The sequence below is a fragment of the Dipodomys merriami genome, unplaced genomic scaffold (assembly GCF_024711535.1).
Source record: "Dipodomys merriami isolate MVZ:Mamm:240054 unplaced genomic scaffold, mDipMer1.0.p SCAF_114, whole genome shotgun sequence".
In the NCBI taxonomy this organism is placed as follows: domain Eukaryota; kingdom Metazoa; phylum Chordata; class Mammalia; order Rodentia; family Heteromyidae; genus Dipodomys; species Dipodomys merriami.
In genome coordinates, this window is record NW_027202427.1 from 988122 (window position 1) to 1008515 (window position 20394).

Below are 20394 nucleotides of genomic sequence, written 5' to 3' on the forward strand. Positions count from 1 at the left end.
CGTGAGGTCACACCGCTAGCAAGACGGCAGAGGTGAAGTGGAGGCCAGGGCTGTGTTATTCCACGTCATCATCTGGGCTTTCAGAAGGAGGCATGACATTCCAGTGCACTTCTAACTCACTTTCTGAGCAGCATCTAAGGTTCCAAGGGCAGGGTGGTGTCCAGTGCTCAGTTCTCAGGTTCTTAGATACACACAACAGAAATACTAAGGAGCCAGGTGACCAGTGGCCCCTTGAGACCAGGCAACCAAGCTGAGGCTGCTAGTGGCTTGCCACTGGTCAAGTCTTAAAAAGCCCCTTCCTCTACCCCATCGCCTTCTCTCCGTGGTAAGACATTGTCCTCGCCTGTTCTTGCTGTTAGCTTACACATCCCGGGGCGGGGGGCGGGGGGCGGGGGGGGGAGGGCAGCTGATACTTGGAATGAGATTTCTTGGCAAACATTGTGCTTGACTCAGGAAAGCATAGCAGGGGCGGGGTGGGGTGGGGGTGGCGGGGGGAGTGCCCAGGACTGGAACAGAAATGTGGCCAGGGGGATGATTTTCCAAGAGGTTTCAGAATGGAGATGGCAGGTGAAAGGAGGGCTAAGTTGCCTTGGCTAACAAAACAACCACAGGATGTCCTAGGAACACTGAGACAAAACTGAGCCAGATTCCCAATCCTGCTCAAACACCACCCAAGGCCCCCAGAGCTGCAGGATAAGAGGGTTAAACTGTTTGTCTCTGAATACCTAGATGTTCTGGTTGACCTTTCCCAGGTTTCTGTACAGTGGCTGTTCACAGACACGGTCCCATTACAGATCAGCACATGCAACCCACCAGGCCCCCCACCCCCCTGCCCCTGGGTTATCACCATGATGGTACTGAACTTCATGCACATAGCATGATACAGCGTAGGCTCCTGGGCTGATGTGATCCTCCTGCCTTAGCCTCCTAAGTGCTAGGATTACAGGTATGCACTACTACACCTTGCTGTGAATGTCCTTGCCTGCAAATTCAACATTAGGATCATTTTGGGATGTTTGGTATGTCTGTGTCATTTAACAACCTTTAATCATGGCTTATGCCTTTCTGATTCTTCGTATCCAGTGTTTTTTTTAATATTCTTACATTGTTGATAATATTGTAAGGATTTTAGTCTTGTTCCCTTTTTCAGAGTATTGAACCTGCTTTCTGACAAGCAGTTAAATCGCTGGCATATTGTCTTGGTCCCCCATTGGTCTGGTTGTATTCTTTTTTTTTTTTAATTTTATTTGTGAACATACTGTACAGAGGGGTTACAATTACATGGGCAGGATAATGCGTACATTTCTTACCAAGCATTGCAGCCTCCTCCTTTTGTTTACCCTTCACATCCCTTCCCAGCCTCTGGTTGTATTCTTCACTGTGGCTAGTCATTGGTTTTTGTCCCTGGTAGTAGATGTGGCCCTAACACTGGGTCCTTCCATCCATGGTGTTGCCTTTCTGAGTCTCCACCCCATCAGTCAGGTCACTCTGGCTGGGGTGGAGCTCAGTTGGCTCAGTCACAGGCTGATGTGGCATTGTAGAATCTCATTTTTCTATCATCTCTGACTGTCATAGTGACTCCCCAGAGGCTAGGGCTTGTGATTCTGGAGTCAGAAGTTTTGTGGGCTCATCTGGGTTCTCTGCTTCATCCCACCAGGCTGAAAGGAAGGTGCCGGCATCCTGGGTACTCACTTATCTTCAGCCTGTGGGAAGAATCTACTTCCAAATGACCCTGCTTGGACAGACCCAGATACAATAGCTGTCAGCTGAGTTTCCATTGCCCTACTCATTGTCAGCTGGCCCCAGGCTTTGCTTTCCACATGACCCCAGCCAGCCAGCGAAGAGAAATCTCTCCAGCTGCTTCTGCTGTACCTTTCTGACTCTGTCCAGAGAAAGCTCTGCCTTTCACAGCTCATAATTAGACTGGGCCTGCCAGGATAACCCTGAGCATCTCCTTCAGGTCTGTAAATTGAATTCCACCTGCAGAGTCCTGTGCCATCCATGGAGTCGGTGTTGACATGAGGAGGGGGAGTGTGTTTTGCTGGCCAGTGTTCTTTCCCTTACTCATTTAGCCGACCTGTGTTCCTTAGCTTTGTCAGAGACACTACTCGATCCCAGATTCCTACCACCCACCCCGACATGTCCTGGATGAAGGCTTGCTCAGCCATCAGAGGTTACTCTGTAGAGCCAGTACAAGAGGACAGAGTGCTGGGGGTTCAGTCCCTCTGAGGAACAGCTCTCTCTGGCTGCGCCAGGTGGAAAGTGAGTGGAGGTGGCCATTGCTGGCTTCCAAGGGGACAGTGCTGTGGCATGCATTTATACTGACTCCAGCAGGCTCTGTCTCCAGGGCCTGTAGTGACGATTTAGTTAGCAAAGTGCCCTTTCTTATTCTCTTCTCTTCCCTGCATGGCATTCCCCCCTGCCTCAGTTTTCCCCAGACAAGCTGCCTGCACCAGTGGCCTTGTCAGGATTTGTTTCTGAGGACCCAAAACAAATTTATATATGGAAGACACGGTTAGTTCTGTTATCTTCATTGTGTAGATGGGAAGGCTGAGACCGGATTGAGTAACTTGCTTACACAGTTAGCATCTAGCAGAGTCAGGATTTGAACCCAGATGGTGTGACCCCAGCATTCTTAGTCTGAAAAGAGGCTGTAGCAGCCTCTTCCCTAGGTGTGATTTGAGAGCAGTGTTCTGAGCTCACAATGTCACTGTGAGGATTAAATGCATTGCTGCTGCAGAGGCTTGACACACAGGGGACATTCAGTAAATGGCAGCTAAAAACAATCCTCCTTCTCCTGCTGCTACAACTGATGATGATGATGATGATGATGGTGATGATGATGAGATGATGGTGATGGTAGCTCAAACCCAACTCTGAAGCCAGAGTCTGAGCCATGGCCTGCCAGCTCAAGGGGTACTGGTCACTGAGATTACAGATCGATTTTATAAGAGGGAAGAAACAGCCAGCTAAGGGTGCCAGCAGTGGGGGGAATTGTTATAGCAGCTGATGAGCCTTTTTGTGTCCTTACAGTCGAGTGGGTGAGTGGGTGGTAGAGCAAGAAAGGAAGACTTCCTGCCAGCCCTCAGAGGAAGCCAGCAGGAAGCTAGCAAGGGAAGAGCCCCACAGGAAAACACCTCCGTCACAGGAGCTCTGGCTGAGACTGCTAGGCCAGACAGGCTGCTCCTCTGGTGGAGAAAGGGCACGAGGCGTTGAAGGCAGCATGGAAGAACAGAGCCCTTGGACCCTCGGCTCTGAGTAACCACAAGCAGGGAGCTTTAATAGACTGAGGCAGGCACATCCCCCACCCCAATTGGAAGTGGGGTTCCGGAAGCAGCATCTTGAACAAAGTGTCCAGCATCTCCTTCATAGAACGGACATGTTAAAATGAAACCTTCAGCTGGGTACCGGTGACTCATGCCTATAACACTAGCTACTCAGGAGGCTGAGATCTGAGGATGGCGATTCAAAGCCAACCCACGCAGGAAAGTCTGTGAGACTCTTATCTCCAGTAAACCACCAGAAAACCAGAAGTGGCGCTGTGGCTTAAGTGGTAGAGCGCTCGCCTTGAGCTGAAGAGCTGAGGGACAGCGCCCAGGCCCAGAGTTCAAGCCCTACAACCAACCAAAAAAAAAAATGAAACCCTCTGTAACAACTTAGTTGATGCTACTGAAAAATGAAAAAAAATGCAATTTTGAGGAAAGGTAGTTATCCAAGTTAGGCTTTTCAATGTAGCAGCGATATCTTACATGATAGTATGTGTTCTAAATGCAATACTAGTTTTTGTTTGTTTGTTTGTTTGTTTGTTTGGGTCTGGTTGTGGGGCCTGAACTCTGGGCCTGGGCGCTGTCCCTCAGCTCTTCAGCTCAAGGCTAGCGCTCTACCACTTGAGCCACAGCGCCACTTCCGGCTTTTTTTTCTTTTTGCTTATGTGGTGCTGGGGAATTGAACCCAGGGCCTCAGGCATGCAAGGCAAGCGCTCTACCACTGAGCCACCTTCCCAGCCCCGCAATACTAGTTTTTTTTTTTTTTTTTTGTCAGTCGTGGGGCTTGAACTCTGGGCTTGGGCACTGTCCCTCAGCTCTTCAGCTCAAGGTGAGCACTCTACCACTTGAGCTACAGCGCCACTTCTGGTTTTCTGGTGGTTTATTGGAGATAAGAGTCTCACGGTCTCTCCTGCCCGGGCTGGCTTTGAACCGCGATCCTCAGATCTCAGCCTCCTGAGTAGCTAGGATTACAGGCGTGAGCCACCAGCGCCCGGCTGCAATACTAGTTTTTTGAAATGTGTATTGCTATGTATTTTTATTTTTAGGTATTTATGGTGTAAATAGCTTGAGAGGATATATAGCAAAAAATGTTACCTATCATTTCCTCTGGGATGTTGAATTTCTAGCAATTTTCTCCTTTTACATAACTATATATCTATGCTTACCACAAAGGTTTCATTTTACTTAAGAAGTTGCTTTCATTTAAGCTATAAAAATTTATTAAAATGTATATTGAATATTTGTCTATTCTTTAGAGAAGAAGTGATATTCTAAATGATCAAAATCACAAAGAATAACATTGATTATTTAATAAAATAATTTTGGTATGTCAAAAAACAAAACATCTCATTGTACCTCATAACATGTACAAATGTTGTTAGTCAACAAAATGAAATAATAAATAACATGACAAAAAATGACAGCAAAGAGAAAAACGTGTTTTAAATATGACTCTATTGGCCAGCTTTGTATACAATGAGATTCTGGAGATGTTAGTCACCAGAGGAAAGGTTTACTTAGTGTACACTCTGGAGTTCAAGTTCAAAATCAGGTGAATGTGGCAAGTGTCACACGCCGGGGTGGGTAGTGTATGTGTCAGAGTGAGGATCCACATCACAGGCCTAGAAGCGGGGATAGGTTCACCACCTCTGATAAGTGCCAGCCTGGGGACCAGCCTTTCCATATGGACTGTTAGGGGGCACTCTCTGTATTCAGCCTCAGTTAACTACTGTCTGTCATCTGTGAGATGCTAAGAAACAGTGACAGGTAAGGCCCACAGGCTCCTAAACCTTCCCAGAACTTGTTGTTTTTTACCTCTACTATTCATGTCATCCCAATTTCCTTAAGTATTGCCAACATGGGGATGGGGGTGTGCATGCATGTATGCATACTGGTCCGAAGACTTGAACCTCTCATGGACCTTCTTGCCTAGTCTGGCTTCCAGCCATGATCCTCAGATCTCAGTCTCCTGATTAGTTAGGATTACAGGCATGAGCCACTGGCGCCTACCTCCTTAAGTATTTTTTACTATGGAATACTTCAAATAGATGCAAGAGTACCCAGAATGTGTAGCACATTCCCAGGTACCTATTACCCGCCTTGTCTCATTTCCTCCCCCTGCCCCGCCACATTACTCAGTAGCAAATCCCATAGTTCTCGTCATTTCAGTACCTCTTCATAAATATTTCAGTGTGTCTCTCTAAAAGATAATGACTCTAAAAAATATAACCACAATGCCATTATCACATCGGAAGCCAGTAACTCCTGGATACCATCAAACGTTCAGCCAGTGTTCAGGCTTCAGTTCTTTCCTAGACGTTACCAAGTGTCTTTGGGGTGGTTTGTTTCCACCATGAATTGAGCAAAGCCTACCTGGTGTGGCTCTGAAGACTCCTTCTCCATACTTCTCCCGTGCAGAGTCTGGGCTAATTTCCCCATCATTTGCCAGACTGGCTCTGCTGATTGCACTGAGGTGGTGTTGTGCTGTCTCTCTGTCCTCTGTCTTCCCTAGAGACTAGGCGTTGGTCTGCAGCAGTGCTGTCCAAGAGGTGGCCACCAGCCAGGCGTGTCTCCTGAGTTCTTGCATTGGGACTCTCACAAGCGGAGACATTGCCACTGGGAGATATACCCAGATTCAGACTTACAGATTGTTTTTCTGTAAGTTACATACCTCAGTGAAAATACTTCGGCTATATTGGGTTAAATAGACTCCATTGTGAGGATTAATTTCACTTGTTTCTTTTTATATTTTGCATATTATTTCTAGAAAGTTTCCAATTACACACATGGCATGTGGGACTCACATGTGTCTGAGTTACATAGGATATCCCCACAGATGCACGCAGAGACTGCTGACTGGGATTTCTGGGGCATTTGCAGTCTGATGCCCAAATCTTGGATCCATTAACCCCTGTGGTTTTAGAATTAAGGTACTCTCATATTTCACCTTTATTATCCAGCATTTATTAGTCAGCATTCTTGCATTCTACAAAGAAAAGCTTGTTAGCTTGAGGAAATTAGCCTGCTTTATGTTACTACAACAAAGCTCTGGGGGCTAGATGATGTAAAAAGAAAAGAGGTTTATTAGCTCACGGTTATGGAGGTGGAAGTCTAAGACTAGGCTATGCATCTCTCTATGCATAGCTTTTGTAGCTAGCTCCCTGCATAGTGGACAGGCGGATGCACCCATAGCATGTGTGCTGGATAGAACAAGGGGGTGGCACCAGGGTCCATTAGAACAACCTGCAACCCAGTCCTGAGGGAATGAAGCTCCTGTGAGAGACGGGCATGAATCCACTCAGGAAGGGGATTAACCTTGATCCCATGATCTAGTCACCTCCTGAAGCCTGCCCCACCTCCCTCCACCACAGTTCTCAACCCTGTCTCCACTACAGCACCCTGTGAAGCCAGTTGGCACTGGCTCCTTTTATATTATGCTTGGTCTTTTAAAATACAATTTTATCATTATTTTTTTGATCCACTTATCTATTGTAGGATACCTGGGCTATTTCCCTACCTTGGCTATTGTGAATAGTGCAGCAATGAACATAGATGGATGAGTATCTTTATGGCATCCTAGCTTGATGTTCTGGGTAGATGCCCAGAAGTTGTATGGCTGGGTCATAGGGAAGATCTTTGCTTAGTGTTTTGAGAAATCTGCAGACTGCCATCTAGAGTGATTGTGCTAGTTTACATTCCCACCAACAGCACAATAGGTTTCCTTTTTCCCCACATCCCTCCAGCATTCAGTGTTCAAATTCTTGATGTTGGCCAATCTAACTGGAGTAAGATAGGATCTCAAAGTTGTTTTGATTTGCATTTTCTTTATGGCCAGGAATGTTGAGTAATTCCTTATGTTTATTTGCCATTTTTACTACTTCTTCTGAGAAGTCTCTTTTTAGCTCCTTTGCCCACTTAAGATTGGTTTATTAGTTTGTGGAGGGGTTAATTTCTTGAGCTTCTTGTATATTTTGGATATTAGGTTTCATTGATATATTGTTGGTAAAGATCTCCAAGTCTATTGGCTATCTTTCTAGCTTAGTAATTATATGTTTTTCTCTTTGGAAACTTTTATTTTGATGTAATCCCATTTATCACATCTTTCTCCTATTTTGCTGTGCCCCTTGAACTCCTTTTGCTTATGCCTGTAAGTTCTAATGTTTCTCCTACTTCCTCTTGAAATAGTTTCAGGTCTGATGTTGAGGTCTTCAATCAACTTTAAGTTGATCATCGGTGCATGGTGACAAACAGGGATCTACATTTAGTTTTCTGCATATGGATGCTCAGTTTTCTCAACACCAATTACCAAAGAAGCTATTTTTTTCACCATACTTTTTTTGGCAGCTCCCTTGTCAAATATTAGATAACTAAGTATATGGCTTTATTTCTAGGTCTTCTGTGCCATTGATCTTTAAGTCTGTTTTTGTGTCAGTACCACGCTGTTTTTGTTACTATAGCTCTGTAGTAGAGCTTGAGGTCTAGGATTTTGATGCCACCAGTATTTATTTTTTGCCTAGAATTGCTTTGGCTATTTGAGGTCTTTTGTTGTTCCAGATGAATTTTGGGATTATTTTCTCCATCTTGGTGAAAAACACCATTGGGATTTGTAGATTACCTTGCCTTTTTTGTAGCTCTTTCCACAGTTTGACATCATCCATTTATTAGCTTGCCACCTATGGATTGGGGTGCCCTCCACTGAACCCCATTAGAAAAAGGCCTCCTTGCTTAGCCGTCAAAAAACTGTCCATCCTCTAACTGCTAGGCTGCCCGGGGTTGGTCTGTAGAATGGACCAAGCAGGAGGGACTCTAAGGCTGTCAGAGAGTCAGCCCCTACTACAGGAAGCCTGGGCCTCATCATGGCCTTGCTGCCTGCCAAGGTCCCAGGGTCAGTGTTCCCTCCCCAGACCTCAGTCTCCTTCAGTGAACAGGCAGGTAGGCAGCAGCCTGGCTGGAATGTGGTTGGCAATGCTGGCCTCTGGTCAGTGCCTGCTTCAGCAGGCTGCTTGCCCTCCAGGGCTGAGCTGGGCCAGGTGGAAGATGATTAGAGAGACACCCCCTGCTGTGAAGTCCAGAAGCTAATTAACCCCAACCCAGCTGACCGGAGGGAGCTGCCTGGCTGCAGCACTGATGGCAGGTGGCATAATACCTAATGACTCCTCTCCTCACTGTTCTTTCTGAAGTCCTCCTCTTCAGTCAAGCAGAGCATCTAGAGAGCACCTCTGAGCCCCAACCCAGTATGGGGGGAAGGGGTAGAACACAATCCCCTTCCACCAGCAGATGACAGTGAACTGGCCAGACAACACAGGACAGCAAAGGATCACACCCACCAGGCAATGCACAGCAAGGAGCTGGGGAGATGAGGAGTGGGACTGTGTCTCTTTCTGCCTGGTGCAACCTGAATGCTCACACCTAGCATTGGCCTCTCAATAGTCCTCGAGGACCCTGGATAAGAGAGACTCAGAACCCACACCACCTTTGCCAAGGTGATGCGAGAAGTAGGCGCAGAGTGGGAAGCCACCTTTCGCGGGTACATCTCCCTCAGCCGTGCTTGGAGCACTGCTGTAAGCACACACTTTCAGCCCTGCAGGGCAGCAACTAGATGAGAACAAGACTTCCCGGGGAGGTAGGCTGCCTAAGACGGTGCCTGCAGTGCACTGAGCCTGTCCCCCTTCCTTTCCTCCCTCTCTCTTCCCTCCCTAGACTTCCTGAGGAGAGCAGCCCCGTTCCACCACCTCCTTCTGCCACGATGCTCTGCCTCGCCACCAGCCCAGAACCACAGAGCCAACCAGCCATGGGCATGAGATACTCATTATCTGCTTTTTGCAGATAATGAGGAACTGGCCGATGCATCAGGGGACCAGGGCGGACATGTGTACCCTCATGTTCATGTTATTCGTGGCAGCTCAAGAGCAAAAGCCACCCCCATGTCCGGCGGTGATGTGTGGAGACACAGAGTTTGGTCTGTCCACATAATGGAATATTATTCAGCCTTTAAAAAGGAAGGAAGTTGTGGCACAGGCACTCCACATGGGTAAGGCCGGCTGCTGTGTGAAATAGCCCGGTCACGGGAGGACAAAGTGCGTGGTCCGCTCCTGTGAGGCCCTCAGAGTATCCAAGTGCAAGGAGACAGGAAGTGATAGGTGGCGCCAGGGGCTGGGGAGGGAAGGGCGTTGGTGTGCACTGGGGACAGAGCTTCAGTTTGGGAAGGTGGAAAGGTTCTGGAAATGGATGGTAGTGACTGTCTGTATAATGTCCCTGACTGCTGCACTAAACGGCCCATCTAAGAACAGTTAAATGGTAAGTTTCACATTACCCATACTTGCTATAACAAAAAAGCTAACGACAGAGCAGATCATCCATTCTAAGAAAAAGCTAATCGCTGGGTCATGAAAAGTCCCTCCTTTCCTGTGCTCAGTAACGTGGCAAGCGACTCAAGGGAAGCCTTTGACAGGTGTTCTCAGCCAGGGAGCCATGGTGCCACTGGTTGTCTCTTAGTTCCCCCTTAAGCTCAGAAGAGTCCAGAGCTGAGTGGTGAGCCATGGTGCTCCTTCACCTCATAGAGACTGGTCGCAGCTCAAGGCTGAGACTAAGCCACACAGGGGGCAGGGTCTGTCTCCCACGTCCCCGGGGGGCAGGAACGCGCCGGTCGGGGTTGCTGTTTTACCCACCAGGCCTAGTGCAGGGCTCAGACATTGGCTGGATAGATATTGTGGTGATTTTGTAAGTATTCATGTCAGAGCTGCCCCTGTCAAATTTCCTGCTGGCAGAGTGTCGCTGGCTGACAGCCACCAGCTGTTGCCATGTGGCGCACTGCCCCTGCTGCTCACAGCTGATGACAGTCCATGGATATAGGATCCAAAGCTCTCCTTCTTGGTGGGGGCTCCTCTAAGTGGCCAGCCTGTGCCAGGTCATTCTCAGAGCTGGGCCACGGCGTGAGGCTCTTTCCCCTCCTTCCACTGCAGGTGACAGTCACAAATCATCCCTTGCATTGCAGGCAGAGGTGACCCACGGGCGCCGCCCCCTCCCCTCTGTTCCTCACAGCGGCTCCCCAGTGCCCTGAGCACAGCTGGCTTTCCTCTTGGCCGCTGCTTCTTAAAAGATCTGGACGGACATCTCTACCATCTCAATAGGGCCATGCTGTGGGAACCCGAATCTGTTCCACTTGTGCATCAAGCTGCCCACCTTCCTCCAGTCCAGACCCCTGGGCAGGCTCAGAGGGGCAGGCAGAGAACAAGTCCTGTCTCATCATGCTCACAGATTGCTCTGTCATTTATCTATTTCCTTTATCCCAGCTAACAGGAAAATACCTCTCATCCAGCCTCTCCCTTACCCATCTCTCTCTTCTTCCCTCTTGAATCTCCACCTTTTGACTTCTTTCCTCTCTCCACCTTTTAGTTTGTTTTCCTCCTGCATTTTTCACTCTTCTTTCTACAAAGTAGCCTATAAACATGATTATCACTGATGATATAAGACAAAGAAAAGGCAAGTCAGGCCAGGCATGGCAGTGCACACCTGTCATCTCAGCACCTGAGGGGTGAAAGCAAGAGGCATGGGTCCCAGGCCACCCTGGGCTCACGGTCCAATGCCATCTGAGAGATGGAGATCAGAAGAAGACATGCAGTAGACAGCTTGTGAAGGCCTTGACACATCCACATGTTGCCTCCAGTCTCCACAGATGTCTCCTTCTTTGATTAAATTTGCCATTCTCCTGCTGCAAGTCACCATCAGTGATAGAACTAAGGGCTATTGTCTAAAGTGCTCTTGCTGAGTGGTGTGCAAGCCTGGATGCGCCCTACTTCCCCTAGAAACGTCTTAGAAACAGCAGTGCCATGCACCACCCCAGGGGATGGGCTGAGACTTCTGCTTCCCAGGGGTCAGCATCAGCAGGTTCAGAGAGCACTGCCACAAGCTTTAGCTGTCATGGGAAGGTTACTGCCTCGATTCGCACTGGCTTGGGAAGCTGGAGGGAAGCAGAACCCAGATGCTCTGACTGGGCCAGGTTCTGGACAGAGGCATCTGCTGTGGAGGAGGAAATCACTCAGAGCGGCCTCCCTTCCCTCCCCTTCACCAGCTCATAGCCATTGCTTATTCTTTGCTTGAAGATGCCAGATCCTATTTTCTTTGTGTGTGTGTTTTTTTTCTTACGTAAGCATCCTGTGGTAGTTATTTATCCAGTTGCACCATGGAAGAGAGGGCTTAGTGTTCATGTCTCTCTCCTGGGATTTGTTGTTGTCATGGATCTGACCATAGAGCCCAGAACACTGCTCAGCCAAGGCCAGATGGTCCAAAAATGTTCGTTCAAAGATTGTCGGAGGCTGGGTGTAGTGACATACACCTGTGGATGTTAGGGGGATTGTAGTTCAAGGAAAGCCCAGGCAAAAAATTAACAAGACCATCTCAAAAAAAAAAAAAAGCCACGCAAGGTTGTATGTGTCTATAACCCCAGCCACACAGGAGGCATAGGCAGGAGGGCCTCAGTCCAAGGAGAGCCCAGGAAGAACTCAGGAGACTCTATCAGAAGAACAATAAAGCAAAAATGCTGGAGTCATGGTTCAAATACATGCCTAACAAGTGAGACCTGAGTCCAAACCCTAGTACAGCCAAAAGCCAAAAAGAGGATTGTGGTTCAAGGCTTCACCTAGGCAGAAAAGTTCACTAGACCCCATCTCCAGAGGTAAAAGGCAGGGCTAGAGGTATGACTTGAGTGGTAGAGTGTCAGCCAAGTAAGACTGAGTCCCTGATTTCAAATCCCAGTACCACCATACCACCACCACCACCACCACCACCATCACAAAGAGGAGGAGGAGGAGGAGGAGAGGTAGTGTGGAAGTAGTTTGTTTATCTCATGATTCTGGAGGCTGAGAAGTTCAATGTCAAAGTATCAGTAAGAGTCAGAGGCCTTGATGAACTATAACATAATGTGGTAGGACAGAGCCATGTGGCTTTGGAACACATGAAGTTTGGTGGGGCACGGGCAAACCACAGCAGGAAGTATGTGGTGGAGTCTGTGGGCATTCTACTTCCATTTCTTAGGAATACCAAGAATAGACTGAGAATGGGAAAGGAGGCATTAGGATTGAAGCAGGCAGAAGAATGTAGATCAGACACTATAGGGAAGAGAAAGCATTCAACACCATGGGTTTTAAGTGATCCTGGTCAGGGTGGTCTTGAGAAAGCTGCATGTGAAGAATGGCTTTTCTCCAGTCACAGGCATGGAGAGTGCAGTGGGAAGGGGGGAGGGTTGGGGTAACAGTGCGTAACAAAGAATACAAGATAAAGACCTGAGAAAATGTAATTTCAATTAAAAGCTCAATGCTAGAGCAAAACTAGAAAGCAACTACAAAGGGGGAAAGGAGATGAGACAGAGACAGAGAATAGAGAGACAGAGGAAAGAGGGGTTCTGCTTTAAACTGGTGTTATTATGGAGCAGCTATAGAGTTTGGAGGAATTTCATTGCCTGGACAGCTGAAGGACCCACCTGAACCATAACCAATGTAACTCCCATTAGACCTTGGTCCCGGTTCTGTCCATCTGTGGTGGAGCTGCCTTCCTCTCTCCATAGCTTACTCTCCAAGCTTCCCTTCCCCTAGAGCCAGCAAGCCTGTGGCAGCCAGGCTTCAAGGTCTGAGGTTCTTCTGTCTAGAAAGACTTAATGGCCAGATCTAGACTGCAGTGGCCAGAGGGGCTCTGTCTTCCTAGCACTTTAGCAGTGGAAAGGCCAGCATTTGGCTTCCAAAGAAAGCAAGGCAGGCCTCCACACATGGCCTGCATCGTAATGATCCTCTGGCCAGAGACACTTCTGGGACTGCGGGGCTCAAGGGAAGGGAGGGACCTGCCGTCTTTGGGGTATTCTCTTAACCATCCCAGCCATGAAGCCAGCTGCCAGAAGCCAGAGTCCCAAATCCCTCTCCCCAGGAATCGCACTGGCATGTTTCACCATGGGTGTGTGAGCTCTGGCTCTTAGGTCTGACCCCAGGCCCTGAAGTTCTTCGCACAGAGATGTCACTCTGCTGTGGACCTCAGGCCCTTGCCTGTGAAATGGAGTAGCAGGAGGAAGTACGTGACTGCACTGCTGAGCATGCGACCTGACCGATATGCCAGCTCTCTGTGGCATTGGGGGTGAAGGTGGGGGTGGCACATTAGTTATTCATGGCTGCATTAATATACAGTGACCTCAAGCAGTAATGAAGAATCTCAAAATCTTGGGGCGCCAGGTTTTCAGATGTGGCTTTCTGCTGTCCAGGGGCATTCTGTCCACAGGCTCTTGTGGCCAGGGCTTGAAGCATGGAGAGGATCTAGTTGCAAAGAGCCCTCTTACCTGGCCCTGGCAGAGGCCAAATGCTGGAGGAGGTCTTGACCCCCTCCCTGTGGGGCTCTTCTGAATCTTCTCCCCGAAGTGACATGAAATCCCAGGGTGAGGTGACATTCACTTCCATGATCTGGATGCAGTGGTCACATGGTCACTCAGCAGCATTCTGCTGGTCACATAGCTCTGCTCTAGTCAGCATGGGCCCACAGAATCACAAGTGCCCAGGGGCACGGGCCATCAGGCTCCATCCATTCCTCCTGTGACATCAGGTATCGCCGTTGGGGTTGAGTTCAGGTTTGCCACGCCCAGGCTCTGGTTCCTAACCACTGCATGCTGTGACACCCTGTCTTTAGCTCTGAGTTCCTATCAGTGTGCTGGCTGCTGGCCACTAGCTGTGAGATCACAGCACAGAGGTTCCATGGGGCTGGGCCTCAGAGGTGCCCACCTCTACCTTCAAGTTCACTGCTCTTTCTCCTAACCTGGGATCCTCACATCCAAGAAAACCCATGGAAACCTGGCAGCCGCTTTAGCCCCTTAGACACCAAGCTGACCTTGGAGGTTGGGTCTTGGGGTCTAGGTCAGATCCTGACATTGGCTCACAGGACACCTTGATGAGTTCACTCCCTAATCTGACTCAGCTGCTTGCTGGCAGAATTGCGTCTGAAGATCTTGCCTGTGCAGACAGTTCATTCATACAATAGATGGGAGATACTGTGGCGAGTCACCATGATAAATGCCAGCAATCTGTCAGGGAACAAGTCAGCCCCTGGCATTGAGTGACTCACACTCAGATGGAGGCAAAGCTCCCACAGCCAGAAGAACCAAGAAGTCAAGGTGAGAGGTGAGGGGCTATGACTATAGATTTGGGGATACGAGTATGCTGGCAGGGAGAACAGCAAGTGAAAAGGTCCTGAGGCCACAGGCCAGGTGGAAACATAATGAGCAAAGGGTCAGAGGGCAGAGAGGACACAAGGTCAGACAAGTGAGTCTTATGGGCCACCAGGAGGTGTGCGGACTTCTGATAAAAAAAAAAAAAAAAAGCCTTAGAAGGACTAGGAAGGTGGCTTAGCAGTAGAGTGCTTGCCTGGCATGCATGAGACCCTGGGTTCGATTCCTCAGCACCACATAAGCAGAAAAAGCTGGAAGTGGTGCTGTGGCTCAAGTAGTAGAGCGCTAGCCTTCAGCTGAAGAGCTGAGGGACAGCGCCCAGGCCCAGAGTTCAGGCCCCACAACTGACAAAAAAGAAAGAAAGAAAAAGCCTTAGAAATTCTCAGTAAGAATCATAAGATGTACATCCAAAGGCTTCATGGCTGGAGGTGTAGGAAGTGGGCTGTGGAGAGCGTGCAAGACTCATGCTTCTATTAGCTTGTTTTTAGCGGAAGCCCCAGGGTAATGACAGAAGGCCATCGTTACCCCGCATTGCTAAAACAATCTTTAGTCCTTGAGCTCACCACTCATCCTTCCTGTGGGAATCTGCATGTGCCTTTTCCTGCCAACAGGCTCATTGGGGGGTGGATTCAAACTTGGCCTGGCACTCAAGGCCCCTCGGGTCCAGTCCCTCTCCGAGTCACTCCTCCACACTCTTCTGGGCCAGCCTGGCCACTCACACACCATTCCCTGGTTGCTCCCTTTCTTTCCCACCACCAAGGCTGGCCAGTGCTGCTCCTTCCACGGAGATACAGCAACACTTCCCTCTCCCAGATCTTGTTCAGTTACCTTGCAAACTCCACCTCCAAAGTCATGTCCTTCGTGAAACCATTTTATGCTTCCTTTATTTAAAGCTTACTTCTCTTACTAGGGTCATAAAAACTTTTAGAAATATTTTTTAAATTGCAGGAAATACAAACTTACCATTTTAACCATTTTAGGCGTACCATTTAATGGCATTAAGTGCAGTTGCTCCGTTGTATAACCATCACCTGCCATCCATTTCCAGAACTTTTTCCTCATCCTAAACAGGCACTCTACACACATATAAAAGCTTTTTTAATGGGGACTGTGTTCATTAGAACACTTGCGGTTAGAAGGGATAGCAACCCCAGTTCAAACAGGTGTGCTCCAAGAAGATAACGTGGCAACTCAAGAAGATAAACATTCCGTGTTAGCTTCAGGCACAGATGGGTCTGGGTGCTCAAACAGTATTATCAGGCATAGACTCTCTCATTCTTTTTATTCTGTTCACTCAAAGGCTGTCTCCCTTCTCATGCATGCATTCCCAGACTTAGAGGCAAAGATGGCCATTAAGAGTTCTAGGCTTCCTCTTTCTCCTCAGCCCAAGCAGTTGCCAGGCTGACTCTCATTGGTTCTCTGTGTGTCATGTGCCAGTGTATGAACCAATCATTTGGACCAGACAGCTGGATTGAGCTCTGAGTGGCCAGACCTGAGTCACATGTCCTATAGCTCAGAGATAAGTTCTCCATGTTGGCCATATGACTTGGTGGTAGGGTAGAGTATTTCTCCTTAGTGAAAACAATTCTGCAACAAGAAAAAGGGGAAGCAAGAACTTAATAGGCAAAGACAATGTCTGACCCTGCGATGACACATAAACATTACTGAGAAAAGGATAGGAGGTTCTCATGGAACTTAACTCTCTCCTTTCCCTGGGCCCAGTTACTAGAGCCTCCTAAGCCTCCTGGGAGCCAGTAGGAATGCACTGCCAGCCTTCTAACCTGCTTCCTCCCCTCCTCCATCCATCTGTTCTTTACAGTCTAGATCTGGTCACCACTCTAGAACCTCCCTTTGAACACTCCCCTTTGCCTTAGGAGATTCTGTAAGGTCCAACTCCTGTTTATATCTATGCTTCTGTTCCTCCCACACCTGCTCTCTGTCACTCGACTTTTCTTGGCACTCGGGAAGAGACTTTGCCTACTATACCTTGTGCCTGGAGTGCAGTTAGCCTTCTTTGCTGACCTTCCTGAAGTTGAAGAGTGGTTTTCCACTTCTATTCCTCAGCTGTGGAGTTCCAGTGACCCCCATCTGAGTCATGTCAACATTTATGTTAGGTTTTTAAAGAGGCTGCCCAGTAAGAACAACACCACACATATGATATTCAGGGTAGGGGTAGGTTTATTCATGGGACTGGCTGGCACCAGGCCAGGTTGGCACTCCACGCAGCTGGGAAAGAGGACGTCTAGCCCTGGGCCATGCTTTATCTAGGGTAGGGGTGGGGCGGGGAGGTGTGGCCAGGTAAAGGAAGGTGAGACCAGGTGGGAGAAAGGTGTGGCCACATGGAATCCAGATGTGACCTCAGCAGATGTGGATGTGACCTCTTCCAGGTGTGCCAGTTGCCTAGCTAACACAGGTACTGGGCAGAGAGTTGGCTGCAAGGAGGGCGGTCTGTTCACCATCCAGGAGAGGACCTCGCACCACATCCTGGTTAGCACTTGATGTTGTGGTGTTTTAGGTTCAGTTATCCAGTGGAGACATGAAGGGAGCTCACAAAGCTCATCTGTTGCCATGTCCCTGTCTTACAGTGTTGTCTTGAAACCACTGTCCTTCCCTGGCTCTGAAGAACAAAAGGAGAAAGTAGTCTCTTCCTGGTACTTTTGCATTTCAAAAGTCTAGGGGTTGGGGAGCATCAGGAAAAGGTGCGGGGCTTGAATGCAGGCTTGTCCAGTCTCTTGCCATGCTCCTTTATCAAGCCCAGTTCTGGTGCTCCCCAACATGGTCCACTGTTCTTGAAATCCTCTTCCTCCTCCTCATTGCCTTAGTCTTTCCTGACGCCCAAGAGATGGAGATGCTTGTCCCTCCCTCTCTCCCTTCCTTTGTCCCCTAGAACTTTACGGGTGCATTGTACCTTTGACATTGTCACATCGTATCTAGGACAGCTTATTTAGATGTCTTTTCTTCTCGTTGAGATTACCTTTGTTGTATATGATTTGGGCGAGTGTATGCATTGCTCCCAGGTGTATATATCTTGAGTCAGTAATACTTGGTCATGGGGTGCACGCATTTTTTTTTAATTTTTGGAAGTGGAAGCACCAGTTGACAATCTAATCAACAATATACAAGAATTCTGATTTCTCCACATACTTGTCAGTATTTAGAATTGCCTGTCAATTGGTCGTAACCATGTTGGTGAATCGATTTGTGTTACCCAGAACACTTGCAGGTGTCTCCTTGCAATTTTCATCCTCACATCCCACAGTCTAGCACAAGCTGAGACCTTTGAGATGGAGATAAAAAAGTGGAGTCACGTTTCCTTGAATCCTCTTGTCCACAGCATGGTTCTCTGCCACAACCAAGCTTTAACAGTCCTTCCATTGAAAGAAATTTAAACATTCTGGTTCTTAGTTTCCCCATTAGTAAAATGGGTGTGGATAACCTCAGAGACCAAGTCCAGTTTAGAATGATGTAAAACTTGAAAAATGTATTTCATTAAGAACAACAAAAAATCCTAACCAATCCATTTCTTCTTCATAAACACGGGCACATGTTTTGCATATAAATAGGATCTCATTATGAATATCTTATAATCTGCTGTTTTCACTTAATAACATGAATGGACTTTGGTTTCTGTCCATGAAAAACTAGCTCTTAGATATCTGCTAGAAATCTGCATCAAGTTGTTGAAAGCATATAGAAATCTGTTTTTTGTTTTTTGTTCCAGTCGTGGGGCCTGAACTCTGGGCCTGGGCGCTGTCCCTCAGCTCTTCAGCTCAAGGCTAGCGCTCTACCACTTGAGCCACAGCGCCACTTCCGGCTTTTTTCTTTTTTGCTTATGTGGTGCTGAGGAATCAAACCCAGGGCCTCATGCATGCAAGGCAAGCGCTCTACCACTGAGCCACCTTCCCAGCCCTGATATAGAAATCTGTTAGTAGACATTGAAGCACTCCCCAGGGAGCCAGGACCCAAAGGGAAGCCTAACACAGTGAGGTGTACCTGGCTGGCCCTGGGCACCCCATGAGCTCGCCAATTCCTGAGCAGCCAGCTGGAGGCAGAAAGGTTCAGAGAATGTAGAGGGAAGACACTGGGCAGCAGCTCCGAGCTCTGGAAAGCAAAAATAACTTACGGTGAACACATTTCTGGCCTAGTACATGTTCTCTTGTAGCATATTGAAACAACCATGAGCGTTCCAATAGCTTATCTGTACTAGGAAATTTGGGTTTGGGAAGAACTCCAGAGATGGTGAAAATAAACCCTTCTTTTCATGAGTGTCTCAGCAGAGGCCTAGGGTCACCCTGCAAAGAGGTACAGGCTACTTTCGATCCAGTGTCCTGTGCCTATGGCTGGTGCTCTGAGCTCTAACATTCCCTTTCCTCTCTAGGAAAAAAAGAGGGGAGGAAAGGGAGGAAAGAGAGGGAAGGGGAGGGAAGAGAGGGAGGTATGGGTGGAGGTTATTTTAATATCACTTCTGTTGTGGTCTCCTAATAAATAAAAATGCTTTTCTAAAAGAGAAACACAAATTCTTTTTTTTTTTTTTCTGTTGGCGCGTGGGGCTTGAACTCTGGGCCTGGGCACTGTCCCTCGGCTCTTCAGCTCAAGACTAGCACTCTACCACTTGAGCCACAGTACCACTTCTGGTTTTTCTGAGTGGTTTATTGGAGATAAGAGTCTCACGGTCTTTCCTGCCCGGGCTGGCTTTGAACGTTGATCCTCAGATCTCAGCCTCCTAAGTAGCTAGGATGACAGGCTTGAGCCACTGGTACCCAGCCACACAAATCCTTTTATAAAAATTCTTGGCCATATTTTCAAATTACCTGTGTAATTTGAACTGTGGGCCTGGGTGCTGTCCCTCAGCTCTTCAGCTCAAGGCTAGCACTGTACCACTTGAGCCACAGAGCCACTTCCTGTTTTCTGGTGGCTTATGAGATAAAGAGTTTCACAGACTTTTCTGCCTGGGCTGGCTTTGAACTGCAATCCTCAGATCTCAGCCTCCTGAGTAGCTAGGATTACAGGTGTGAGCCACCAGTGCCCGGCACAGATTTACTTTTTAAAAGTTAGAAAACAGGGGCTGGGAAAGTGGCTTAGTGGTAGAGTGCTTGCTTTGCATACATGAGGCCCTGGGTTTGAATCCTCAGCACCACATAAGTAGAAAAAGCCGGAAGTAGCACTGTGGCTCAAGTGGTAGAGAGCTATCCTTGAGCTGAAGAGCTGAGGGACAGCGCCCAGGCCCAGAGTTCAGGCCTCACAACCAGCAAAACAAACAAAAAAACATAAGGTAAGTAAAACCAAGTAAAAATCAGAAGCACCCACAAATTTTCTTCTTCCCACTAACCCCTAAAGAGCTACTTTAAACTTTTTCTACATAAATAGGGGTACTGAGTTCAAACATAGCTAGTCATACTTTGCTTGTTTAAATCAACCTTCATGCTATGACTGATTTGCACATAACTTAGTATCTTACATGGTCGCAGCTAGTTTCTGGTCCATTCTGTCTGTGTAACAATTTTTTGATCCAGTCCCCTCTGGTTGAGCACAAAGCTGCAGTGACTATCTATAACTATCTCTTGGTGATGTCTTTTATTTTCTCAAGAAAATAAAAGTTCACATGTGGAATAATAGAACTGTGTGATTTTAAAGTTCTCAATGTCTGGTTCTAAATTGCCCTCTAGGCAATTGTATCCATTTTCATTTCCACAGCAGCATGCACACCAAAACCGTGTACTTTGCTTAAGCCAGGGTACATCGGGTCTTGTCATTATATCTTGTTACCTGCCATTCTTGCTCATCTTTTTTTAAATAAATAAGCAGGCTGAAGATGTGGCTCAGTGATAGAGCACTTGCCTAGCACACACAGAGTTCTGCATTTGAGCCCCAGCATTGAAAATAAACATATAGAGGGATGAACTTCACAGAATGTGGTCCAACCAGATTTCT